The sequence below is a fragment of the Nicotiana tomentosiformis genome, chromosome 4 (genome assembly GCF_000390325.3).
Source record: "Nicotiana tomentosiformis chromosome 4, ASM39032v3, whole genome shotgun sequence".
In the NCBI taxonomy this organism is placed as follows: Eukaryota; Viridiplantae; Streptophyta; class Magnoliopsida; order Solanales; family Solanaceae; genus Nicotiana; species Nicotiana tomentosiformis.
In genome coordinates, this window is record NC_090815.1 from 30438909 (window position 1) to 30452485 (window position 13577).

The following is a 13577-nucleotide window of genomic DNA, read 5'->3' on the forward strand; positions in this document are numbered from 1 at the left end:
CCTATTCGAATTGATGTCCCGGTTGGACAATCTATAAATGCAAATGAGTCTAAGCCACGCTTGAAACGTGGTAGACCAATTGGTTCCAAAGATAAAAATCCTCGAAAAAGAAAAGGAGCAAATAATCTAGGAGATCATAATATGGATGTAATTGCTCAAAAAGAGCTTTGTGACATAACAAATGATAAGACCTCAGAGGAGGTCCAAGTAAGTGAAAATAATAAGAATGAAGAGATCTCAATAAGTTATGTCTCTACGGCAAAAAGGTGAAACCGAAATAATATTATTGTCGACAATATTTTTGCTTATAATGTTGCTTTTGAAATAATGCAACAAGATGAGGATCTTGAACCAAAATATGTCGATGAATGTAGACAGAGAAATGATTGATAAAAATGGAAAGACGCTATCCAGGCAAAATTAGCATCACTTGAAAAACGTGAAGTATTCGGACGTATAGTCCGAACACCTGAAGGAATAAAGCCAGTGGGATACAAATGAGTTTTTGTGCGAAAACGAAATGATAAAAATGAAGTCGTTAGATATAAAGCACGACTTGTGGCACAAGGATTTTCGCAAAGACCTGGCATTTATTATATGGAGACATATTCTCCTGTGCTGGATGCAATCACTTTCAGGTATCTTATAAATTTGTCAGTCCATGAAAAACTTGATATGCGCCTAATGGATGTTGTCATAAACTATTTGTATGGCACATTAAACAACAAAATTTATATGAAAATCCCTGAAGGGCTCAAAGTTCCTGAAACTAATAAAAGTTTTTGGGAAACTTGTTCAATAAAGCTTCAAAAATCCTTATATGGATTGAAACAATCAGAGCGAATGTGGTATAATCGCCTGAGTGAATATTTGCTGAAAGAAGGGTATAAAAATGATCCAATTTGTCCTTGTGTATTTATAAGAAGGTCTGGATCTGAATTTGTTATAATCGATGTGTATGTTGATGATCTAAATATCATTGGAACTCCTTGGGAACTTCCAAAAGCAATAGAGTGTTTGAAGAAAGAGTTTGAAAGGAAAGATCTTGGAAAGACAAAATTTTGTCTTGGTCTACAAATTGAGCATATGAAAGATAAAATTTTTGTCCATCAATCAACTTATACCGAAAAGATCCTAAAGTATTTTTATATAGATAAAGCACATCCATTGAGTACCCCGATACTTGTGAAATCACTTGATATAAATAAAGATCCATTTCAACCTCATAAAAATGATGGAGAGCTTTTTGGTGATAAAACTCCATATCTTAGTGCAATTGGGGCATTAATGTATCTTGCAAATAATACTCGACCAGATATAACTTTTGCTATAATTTTATTAGCAAGATTTAGTTCCTTTCCAACAACAAGACACTGAAATAGTGTTAAGCATATTTTTAGATACCTCCGAAGGACTATTGATATGAGATTATTTTATTCTTATGAATCCGATTCACAGTTGATTGATTATGCAGATGCAAGTTATTTGTCTGACCCACATAAAGCCCGATCTCAAACAGGCTATCTATTTACTTGTGTGGGTACAACTATTTCATGGCGTTCAACAAAACAAGCTTTAGCTACTACATCTTCCAATCATGCAGAGATAATAGCTATTCATGAAACTAGTCGAGAATGTGTATGGCTGAGATCAGTGACCCAACATATTCAACAATTATGTGGTCTTTCTTTAAAAACGAAGATTCCAACGATATTGTATGACGACAATGTTGCTTGCACAGCTCAACTTAAAGGAGGATATATCAAAGGAGACAGAACAAATCACATTTCACCAAAGTTCTTTTCACACATGATCTTCAGCAAAATGGTGAGATAGATGTTCAACAAATCCGTTCAAGTGACAATCTAGCAGATTTATTCACTAAGGAATTGCCAACATCAACATTTGAGAAGTTGAGACATAAGATTGGAATGCGTCGTCTCCGAGATATCAAATCAAACTTTCATCAGGGGGAGTATAATACGCGTTGTACTCTTTTTTTCTTAACCAAGGTTTTGTCCCAATTGGGTTTTCCTGGTAAGGTTTTTAATGAGGCAGCACTCAATGCGTATTACAAGATATGTGTACTCTTTTTCCTTCACTAGACTTTTTCCCACTGGGTTTTCCTAGTAAGGTTTTAATGAGGCACATTATCTTTCAAATGAACATCCAAGTGGGAATGTTATGAAATAAAGTGAATGTATATGGATGTTCATTTAATCCATACATACATATTATTCAATGTACTACTTAGATAGATGTATCTATTAATTCTTAAGATGTATCTGATAAACTTTAGGTGTTATCTTGTATACTATAAATAGGACATTCTTTGTCAATGGAAGTACACACAAGAAACACACTATAAGATAATTTCTACATTCTCCTCCTATATATTTTGTCTCAATTACTATATTGTTCTAGTTTGCTCTCATTTCTTAACACTCATGGATTTTTTACCGTTACACTATGGGGGCAGATATATCCTTATTTTAAAGATAGTGCCAGGTGTCACTAGCATATTAAATTGACCCATCCTTTTTTTCCTAACCCCGTTCACTTCAAAAAATCCACTACCCAACCCAAAGTCCACCTGCCACAGCTTCTCTCTCCTCTTTTCCTCCTCTCTTCTCCCTCGCCTCACTGTGATTTCTTCTGAAACCCATCAATTCAATGCTTAAAATAGTTAATACAAACTGCAACATTGTTCTACTGTAGTCTCTCTCTGGTGACAAATCTTTGCAAGTCTATTGTCCTACTATTAATTAGAAATTATTGCTCAAGCATGGACATAAAACCAGTTGAATATTGCCAAGATCGAAACCTGCCTTAGTCTCAAATAGGGCGCAAGCTAGGGACAGTACTATATGAACGAGACTTCATCCTTATTTATTAACCCCTTTTTTTCCTGAACATATCACATTGGGAATATCGTTCCAATGCTTAGGCTAAACCAAAATGTTCAAACACAACAAAATCAAGATTCAAGCTCTCTTAATATCAAACAGTGGAGACTGTTTCGAATTCAAATTTCAATAAGCAGCTAAATGACTCAAGCTCTCAGTCTGCTCCCTAAGCCTTGGAATAGTTCTCCTTACGGTAAAAGCGCTAGCATTGTTCAATGTGTGAGCACCACCAACTTTCACTTTGCTGCAGTCTTTGCAACCCCAAACATCAACAACTTTCCTCTTGACAGATTTGATAAATAAATAAATAAAACATGAGAAAAGATAACAATGACTCGCCGGAAAAATGTATTTCCAATCAGATCCAGTAAAATCTAGAGCCGAAACTTTCAGATCTTCGGTCTCTTGTATTTCCGATCAGATCCAGTAAAAGCTAGAGCCGAAACTTTCACACGCGGTCCCGAGGGGCTCGGGTGAGTTTCGGAGTGGTTTCAGACCATTTCTAAGCCATTTTTAACTGCTGGTTTTTGGCTACAGCAGTGTGCATCGCGAGAAATGTCTGTTGCACAGGGCTGACTTTGAAAGCTTATATCCCGCAATTTATAAGGAATTTGAAGATGATCAAAAAATCCCTTTAAGTCTAGTTTCCAGAAAGGTAAACCATTCATCATTTGGATATTTGTACAAAAAGTTATGACGGATTTACTGAAGACTAGTAATGCAGTTTTTGCCTGGAATCAATGAGACAAGTCGCATTTGAGAGATGCGACTTGCTTGGGCGGTAGATTGCTTCAAATTCGGGAGTTCAATATTTTTTCTCATTTTTTGAGTTTTAAGTCTCAGGTTTGGACGATTTCAAAGGAATTTTTCACAAGTTTGAACTGGGTAAGTGTTCTTTATCCTAAATTGATTGTATTTCATGATTTCATACTTATTTACATCATTAATTAGTGAATTTAATGGAAGAAAATGTGGTTTTTGTAAAATCTTCAAAAAATAAAAAATGAAGATTTGAAAGGCGATCCGATGTCAAAATTCGATAATTTTTGTATGGTTGAACTCCTATCGGAACGGGTGTTCGGATTCCGTAAATTTTTGTCGGGTTCCGAAAAATGGGCCCCACATTGACTTTCGGTTGACTTTTTCAAAAATGACTTAAATTAAGTCTCTTTCGAATTGTGAATAATTTCTAAAGCTCCAATTGAATTGTTGGCCAATAAATTGCTAGGTTTGATTGATTTGGAGACTAATTCGAAAGGAAAAGCCATGGCCATGACTTAATTGTTATATTAATTGATTCTCTTATTTTCATTGCTTACTATTATGCCTTGATTTCATGCCTTAATTGTTACATGCTTATTTGACTTTTGTGTCATAATTGCTACTTGACATTTAATATTTCATATATTATATTGTCTAACTCCTCCTTGATTCCACACTTATTTGTTACTTGTCCCTGTTTGTTTTCTATATAAATCATAATTTTGTATACCTTGTCGCCTTATAATTTTATATTAATTGTGGCATTTATTGAAGTAGTCTTACGTATAAGTGTTGTTAATTGATATTGTTGAGGAGCGGGTTGCATGCCGCAACAGAATTGATTGAAAGATATATCAGGGATCGGGTTGCACGCCGCAACATAATTGAATAAAAGTTTGTATTGTGGGAATGGGTTGCACGCTACAACAATAATCAACCCCATTAACCCGTCTCACTTACCTAATAACTTGTGTTTTAACCCGTGATCTGTCTCTTTGTCCCCTCTCCTTTAATGCCCCACTAGAAATATCATCATACTTTATTATAATTGTGAACGACTTTTAGATTTGGTTATTTTACTAAAATATCCTTCAAAAGCTGAATGACTAAATTACCCTCTACTTAATAATTTATTTATTAATTTAATTTATTATTATTATATATGCAATATTATGAAGAACTCAATAGTCATTTTTTCATTCTTTCCGTTGTCTAATATATCAACAATTACTTCTTTAATACTACCTCTTAATTTGTCTCCCACTATTTCTCCTCTTTAATTTTCTTAATTAGCTTCCATAACCCATCAAATTCCTACGTCAAGTTATTATCCACATTACTTCAACATTTGCAAGTAGCAAAAAATGTGTGTACAAAGAACAAAGATCAAATAACGAAAGCGGAGAAATGGATGATCGATAGCATTCTATATGAGATGCAAAGTGTCATTAACGTATCTGAAACCCAAAAAAATGAAATGGAGTTTTCAAACGTCTGTATTGTTTATGGGTTTGTTGTACTTCTTTTGCTTTATTTTTAGTATTTTAAATTTTCTCTGAATGTTTAGGTGAAATATTGAGATGCTTGAAATTATAATTATATCATGAATATCCACTCTTTCTGATGATGATCTTGAACTAGACACAATATTTGGTCTTGGTATGTTTATCATGGCTAACATTTACAAAGTCGTACTAACAACTAGCCTTTGAAGTTATTGTAAAATATTGATTGTTAAGACTGAATTGCTCACAAATTGTAAGTCTGTTCATGTCATCATTGCTTGTGTGGAAAATAATTATATGAAATTTCAAAATATAAATATCATGGGATGGGAAACGTTTACTCCGTCCTATTTCTCCCCCATCAGTAGCTAGCATTTTTGTTTGTTAATTGTATTTTAGGTTGACACTGACTCATATTTCTCTTTCTTATCCGATGTTCGTGTTGTTATTTCCCAAGCACTATGTTTGTTTGTATCATTTTTCTCTATCCTTTAAAATCTAACTTACAAATTTGCCCCTTAAAAAGATTGATCTTCCTCAAAACAATTACTCTTTATTATTATATCCTCTGTTATACTATTTACTTCTAAGAGATTTCTTACCGTTACACTATGGGCCAGATATACCCTTATTTTAAATATAGTGTCATGTGTCACTAGCATATAAAATTGACCCATCCCTTTTTTCCTAACCCCGTTCACTTCAAAAAATCCACTACCCAACCCAAAGTCCACCCGCCACATCTTTTCTCTCCTCTGTTCCTCCTCTCTTCTCCCTCGCCTCACTGTGATTTCTTCTGAAACCCATCAACTCAATGCTTAAAATAGTTAATACAAACTACAACATTATTCTACTATAGAGGAAGAGAGGAAGAAAAGAGGAGAGAGAGAAGCTGTGGGGTTGGACTTTGGGTTGGGCATTGGATTTTTTGAAGTGAACCGGGTTAGAAAAAAATGGATATCTCGTAGTGACACGTGGCCCTTCGTCTAAAATAAGGGTATATCTGGCCCTAAAGTATAACGGTGGGGGCTATGAGAGATGGATACTATAACAGAGGGTATAATTAAATAATTTATGAAAGTAAACGGATATATTTGACCATTTTCTGTTGTATTTAAATAGGTGTGTATCTCAGTTGGTCAGCTGTTAATATTAAGGGTAATTGTGATCCAAAAACTAACGGCAAGGATAGTTTTGATACCAAAATTTAATGGAGGATAAAAGTTGTCTATTTTGAATAGTTCAATTTTGAACCTTTTACGTTTAAGAAAATTGACATTTTTCTCTCTTCATCATTGTTTCTAAGGAAAAGGGCCAAAAATGCCCCTAGGGTATTGAAAATGGTTTAATTTTGCCCTCTTTTTACCTACCGGGCCATAAATGTCCTTAACATTAGTTTTTGGGCTCAAACTTGCCCCTATATCTAACAGAAGGGCCAACAATACCCCTAACATATTGAAAATGGCTCAGAAATACTCTCTATTAACCTGTTGGTCCGCAAATGCCCCTAAAGTTTATTTTTGGGCTCAAACTTACTCATATATATAACGGAACTAACCTGGTCGATTTTTTGACTTTAATTTTGCCATGTGGCATTTTTTTAATCCGCCACGTGTATTATTTGTATTAAATAAACCCACCTGTATCTTTTAAAATATCCAACGACCCTGGCTCGCTCCTATATATTTGGACGGTCGGTTAAAAATAATTACATTCGCTAGTTAAATATAAAAAAAATATAAATTGATTATATATATATATATATATATATATATATATATATATATATATATATATATATATATATATATATATATTATATTTTGCATGATATTATTTTTAGGAGAAATTATACGGTGTAGTTTTCTCTTCAAATTTTACAAATCTTAACAAGTTTAACAAATATAAATTTTAATTTGCAAACATAAAAATGATAATGTTCTATTTATATGATTCTAAAGGAGAAGCAAAGAAACAGATGGAAAGAAAATTATTTAAAACCTTTAATTATATACATATCCAACTGCTTAGCATATTAATGGATTTCACATGATCTTTTTAATGGGAACTAATAGTGTTTTAATATATAACGATAGAGTTAAAATATTAGCAAAAACTGTCGTTCCATTGTCAGATTTGCTTAATAAATTCGAGTTATAAATCATAATTAATAGAAAAAACTACATCGTATAATTTCTCCTAAAAATAATATCTTGTAAAATATATATTAAAATATTAATGTATAATATACATATTTTTATATATAATCAATGTATATTTTTTATATATATTTAACTAGCGAATGTAATTATTTTTAGCCGACCGTCCAAATATATAGGAGCGGGTCAGGGTCGTTGGATATTTTAAAAGATATAGGTGGGTTTATTTAATACAAATAATACACATGGCGGATTAAGAAAATGCCACATGGCGAAGTTAAAGTCAAAAAATTGACCAGGTTAGTTCTGTTATATATAGGGGTAAGTTTGAGCCCAAAAACAAACGTTAGGGGCATTTGCGGACCAAAAGGTTAATATAAGGTATTTCTGAGTCATTTTCAATACGTTAGGGGTATTGTTGGCCATTCTGTTAGATATAAGGGTAAATTTGAGCCCAAAAACTAACGTTAAGAACATTTATGGTCCAATAGGTGGACGGAGGACAAAATTGAGCCATTTTCAATACCTTAGGGGTATTTTTGGCCCTTTTCCGTTGTTTCTATACGTGTTTTTGACTAAAAGCGTTGAAGCCTTGGTGGACGCTTCACATCCAACTGATCCTGCACTTTTCTTCCTCATGGCGCCTTATACTTGTCGCGTCGGGTGTGCCTAGGCAGTTTTTGGCGCTACGGAGGGACTTTGCTGTTTTTCCATTTGCGGCAAAAATAGTCTTTGAGGGTCGGACGCCCTAGGGGACGTGAAGCATCGCCAAATCCTATCACATTTGCTTGATTTCGCTTGCGCAGTTTCATTATATGCAGTTGCACTACTCTAGACCTCTTTCAACTTGTACAACAAATGTAAAAATAACCTTCCAATGACTTTCACCCTCTCATGTTCATCGATATACACCTTTCGGTTTCATTAATTATCAATTACACTTGAAAATATTTTGATTATAACTTTCATAAATTTGTGGGGCCTTATATCATCAAATATATGAATAAAGGAAATTGTAGGGAATTTAATTTCTTGCCATTACGTAATGACACCGACAATTAATGGATTTCCTCTACCAATTGATGATCTTTACCATAATAAGAAAAGGCCGCTAATGTATGAACTAAAGACATTTCTAAAGCTGCATAGTCTCCATCTTGATTGTTGGTGTTGGTAAGGCTGCTAAGATTTATGTCTTTTTCTCTAATAGTTTACTTGGATTTTAATCTCTCTTTTTTTTTTACAGAATAAGAGATACTTATATTAATACTTAAATTTGTCATCAACATTACAAAACACAGAAATGCTTTCTAAGGCATTTTAATTACCAAATTCAGCTAACTAGTAACTTAATACATATGCTATCCGAGATTGATTATCAAGTTCAGCTAACTTTATCTATTGAAACATTTACATGTAACAAATTTCATTGTAAGACATAACAATTATTGAGTTTCAAAAATCAAATAGCAACCTTATGTCCTTATATTTCCAGACTTTCCTAACATTAATGATTAAAACAATATAGAAATCTCTCCTTAATGAAGTCATAGAGAAGAACAGAAAACTCAAATAAGCATGTACCATGATTACATTTATACAACTTGTTCTAATTAAAACTATATAAAGTATTTAAAAGATCTCTATATAAAAAAAGTTTATGGTCACAAAATTTTATAAAATAATACTATATAAATACATACATACACATATGGCGAGAATACACACTGCGTCTACAGCCGGAGCCCCCAGTGACAGCTACGGCTAGGGGCAGAGGCCGAGGTAGAGGCAGAGCTCAGTCTAGAGCTCGAACAACAACACCTGTTGTGGAACCTCAGGTGAATTTTGAAGAGGAGGTTCCAGTTCAGACTGTACCCATTGGACCAGCTCATGTCCCAGAGGGATTCATAGCCACTCCAGTGTTGCAGGACGCTCTAGTCCGTTTGGTGGGCCTTATGGAAAGTGTGACCCAGGACAGTATATTTCCAGTGGCACTCTCACAGGCTGGGGGAGGAGCACAAACTCCCACTACTCCCACTCCGGAGCAGATAACTCCCCAGTATCAAGCTCCAACAGCCTCGCCAGTTGGGGTAGTTCAGCCAATTATTGCGGCACAGGCCGGTAATAGGCCCGCTTTGTCCTCTCAGGCTTTGTTGAGGTTGGACAAGTTTATCAAGCTATTTTCATGTGTAGCGGCGTATAGACGAGATGACGACTGTCTATACATCGTCAAATTGCTTGTTTTCGCGCTTTTACGTGTTTCACTAATTGCCTTATTTCATGACTTAATTGTTATATTAATTGATTCTCTTATTTTCGTTGCCTACTATTATGCCTTGATTACATGCCTTAATTGCTACATGCTTATTGTGACTTTTGTTGTTGGACTCACACGGACTCAGAGAAAGTTCGACGCAGTTTGGGTCATTATGGACAGGTTGTCCAAGTCAACACATTTCATTCTAGTAGCAATTACCTATTCTTCAGAGCGGTTAGCGGAGATTTACATCTGCGAGATTGTCTGCCTTCGCGGTGTGCCCGTGTCTATCATTTCTGATCGAGGTACGCAGTTTACCTCGCACTTATGGAGGGTTGTACAACATGAATTAGGCACGCGGGTTGAGTTGGCTATAACATTTCATCCTCAGGCGGACGGATAATCCGAGCACACTATTCAAATATTGGAGGATATGCTTCGCGCTTGTATTATGGATTTCGGAGGTTCTTAAGATCGATTCTTTCCGCTTGCGGAGTTTGCCTATAATAACAGCTACCAGTCGAGCATTCAAATGGCTCCATATGAAGAATTATACAGGAGACAATGTCGTTCGCCAGTTGGTTAGTTTAAACCGGGAGAGGCTCGGTTGTTGGGTACCGATTTAGTACAGGATGCCTTGGATAAGGTCAAGATTATTCAGGATCTACTTGCACAGCTCAATCTAGGCAAATAATTTATGCCGACCGTAAAGTTCATGATATTGCATTCATGGTTGGAGAATGAGTATTGCTCCGGGTTTCACATATGAAGGGTGTAATGAGGTTCGGAAAGAAGGGCAAGTTGAGCCCTAGGTATATCGGACCCTTTAAAATTTTTGAAAGGGTGGGTGAAGTAGCCTACATGCTTACACTACTACCTAGTTTATCAGCAGTTCATCCGGTGTTCCATGTGTCTATGCTCCGAAAATATCATGGTGATCCGTCCCATGTGTTAAATTTCAGCTCAGTCCAATTGGACAAAGATTTGATTTATGAGGAGGAACCGGTAGCTATTCTAGCCCGGCAGGTTCGACAGTTGAGGTCTAAGAGTTATCCATCAGTTCGAGTACAATAGAGATATCAGCCAGTTGAAGCATCTACCTGGGAATCCGAGTAGGACATGCGGAGTAGATATCCACACCTTTTCACTAGCCCAGGTATTTTTCTAATTCTATTAGAGGACGAACGTTTGTTTTAGAGGTAGAGAATGTGATGACCCATTAGATCATCTTTAAATTTAACATCCAATTATGTATTTCGAGACCCCGAATAGTACCATTCCGCATTCCTCAACCTGCGTGCTCAGTCAATATATTTTTCCGGAAAACTTTTATGTGAAACAAATTGATAAAAATGTGAAGTAGTGCTTCAAAACTCATTTGAGTTGACTTCGATCAATGTTTTAAGCTAATGGATCCAGATCAGTATTCTGACAGTCTCGATGGGTCCGTATCGTTATTTGGGACGTGGGCGTATGCCCGAAATTGAATTTGGAAGTTCCTAGCTCGAATTATCACCATTTGACGGAAACTAAAAATTTAAAGGTTTAAAGAATTTCTAAATTTTGCCATAATGGGATTTTTGTTGATACCAGGTCTCGATTTGAATTCCGAGAGTTCGATTAGCTTTGTAACAATATTTATGGCTTGTGTACAAAATTTGAAGTTATTCCGAGGTGCGTAGGCACGTTTTCCGTTTATTTTTGAAAAAAAATAAAAGGTTTGATTTTATAAAGCTTGAATTTCTAAAGTTTGACCGGAGATTTGATTTTCATTTAAATGACTCTGGAATGGTATTTTGAGGATTTCAATAGTTTCGTATGATGATTTCGGACTTAGGCATATGTCCGGATTTGGATTTGGAAGTCCGTAGAAAAATTCGGCGCATTTTGGCAAAACATTGGAAAGTTGAAGTTTTGAAATATTTATAAATTTGATCGAGAGTGGACTTTGATGATATCGGGTTCGAATTATGGTTCCGAAAATTTCAGTAGCTTCGTTATGTCATTTGGGACTTGTACGCAATATTTGAGTTCATTCTGAATTGATTTGAAATATTTCGGCGCGAGTTATAGAATTGAAAATTTCATAAACTCATAAGTCTGAATCGACGCACTATTTGTAGTTTTGCCGTTGTTATATGTGATTTGAGACCTCGAGTAGGTCCGTAATATATTTTGAGACTTATTGGTATGTTCGGACGGGGTCCCGAGGAGCTCGGGTGAGTTTCGGAGTGGTTTCAGACCATTTCTAAGCCATTTTTAACTGCTGGTTTTTGACTACAGCAGTGTGCATCACGAGAAATTTCTGTTGCACAGGACTGACTTTGGAAGCTTATATCCCGCAATTTATAAGGAATTTGAAGATGATCAAAAAATGAAAGTTGTATTCCTTTGAGTCTAGTTTCCAGAAAGGCAAATTATTCATCATTTGGATATTTGTACAAAACGTTATGATGGATTTACTAAAAACTAGTATTGCAGTTTTTGCCTGGAATCAATGAGACAAGTCGCATTTGAGAGATGCGACTTGCCTGGGCAGATTGCTTCAAATTCGGGAGTTCAATATTTTTTCTCATTTTTTGAGTTTTAAGTCTCCGGTTTGGACGATTTCAAAGGGATTTTTCACGTGTTTGAACTGGGTAAGTGTTCTTTATCCTAAATTGATTATATTTCATGATTTCATACTTATTTACATCATTAATTAGTGAATTTAATGGAAAAAAACGAGGTTTTTGTAAAATCTTCAAAAAAAGAAAAATGAAGATTTGAAAGGCGATCCGATGTCGGAATTCGATAATTTTTGTATGGTTGAACTCGTATCGGAATGGGTGTTCGGATTCCGTAAATTTTTGTCGGGTTCCGAAAAATGGGCCCCACATTGACTTTCGGTTGACTTTTTCAAAAATGACTTAAATTAAGTCTCTTTTCAATTGTGAATACTTTCTAAAGCTCCAATTGAATTGTTGGTCAATAAATTGCTAGGTTTGATTGATTTGGAGACTAATTCGAAAGGAAAGGCCATGGTCGAGTGATCACTTGAATTGCGAAGCAAGGTAAGTATCGTGGTTAACTTTGATTTGAGGGAATAAAATTCTTGAATTATGTGTTCCATAAATTTCATGTGTAGCGGCGTATAGACGAGGTGACGAGTGTCTATATGTCGTCAAATTGCTTGTTTCCATGCTTTACGTATTTCACTAATTGCCTTATTTCATGAATTAATTATTATATTAATTGATTCTCTTATTTTCATTGCTTACTATTATGCCTTGACTTCATGCCTTAATTGCTACATGCTTATTTGACTTTTATGTCATAATTGCTACTTGACATTAAACATTTCATATATTATATTGTCTAACTCCTCCTTGATTCCACACTTATTTGTTACTAGTCCCTGTTTGTTTCCTATATAAATCATAAATTTATATACCTTATTGCCTTATAATTTCATATTAATTGTGGTATTTATTGAAGTAATCTTACGTATAAGTGTTGTTAATTGATATTGTTGAGGAGCGGGTTGCATGCCGCAACAGAATTGATTGAAAGATATATTAGGGATCGGGTTGCACGCCGCAACAAAATTGAATAAAAGTTTGTATTGTGGGAATGAGTTGCACGCCGTAACAGAATTGATTGAAAGATAATATTGTGGGAACGGGTTGCACGCCGCAATAAAATGACAAAAGTAATAATTGATTGTGACTGCCGAATTGGCCTCGATTGTTGATATGAGTTACTAGTTTTACCTTTATTATTATTATTACTATTATTATTATTATTATTATTATTATTATTATTATTATTATTATTATTATTATTATTATTATTATTATTGCTGTTGTTGTTGTTGTTGTTGTTATTGTTATTGTTGTTATTGTTATTGTTGTTATTATTGCTATTATTGTTATTGCTGTTATTGTTATTATTGTTATTGTTATTGTTATTGTTATTGTTATTATTATTGTTATTGTTATTGTTATTA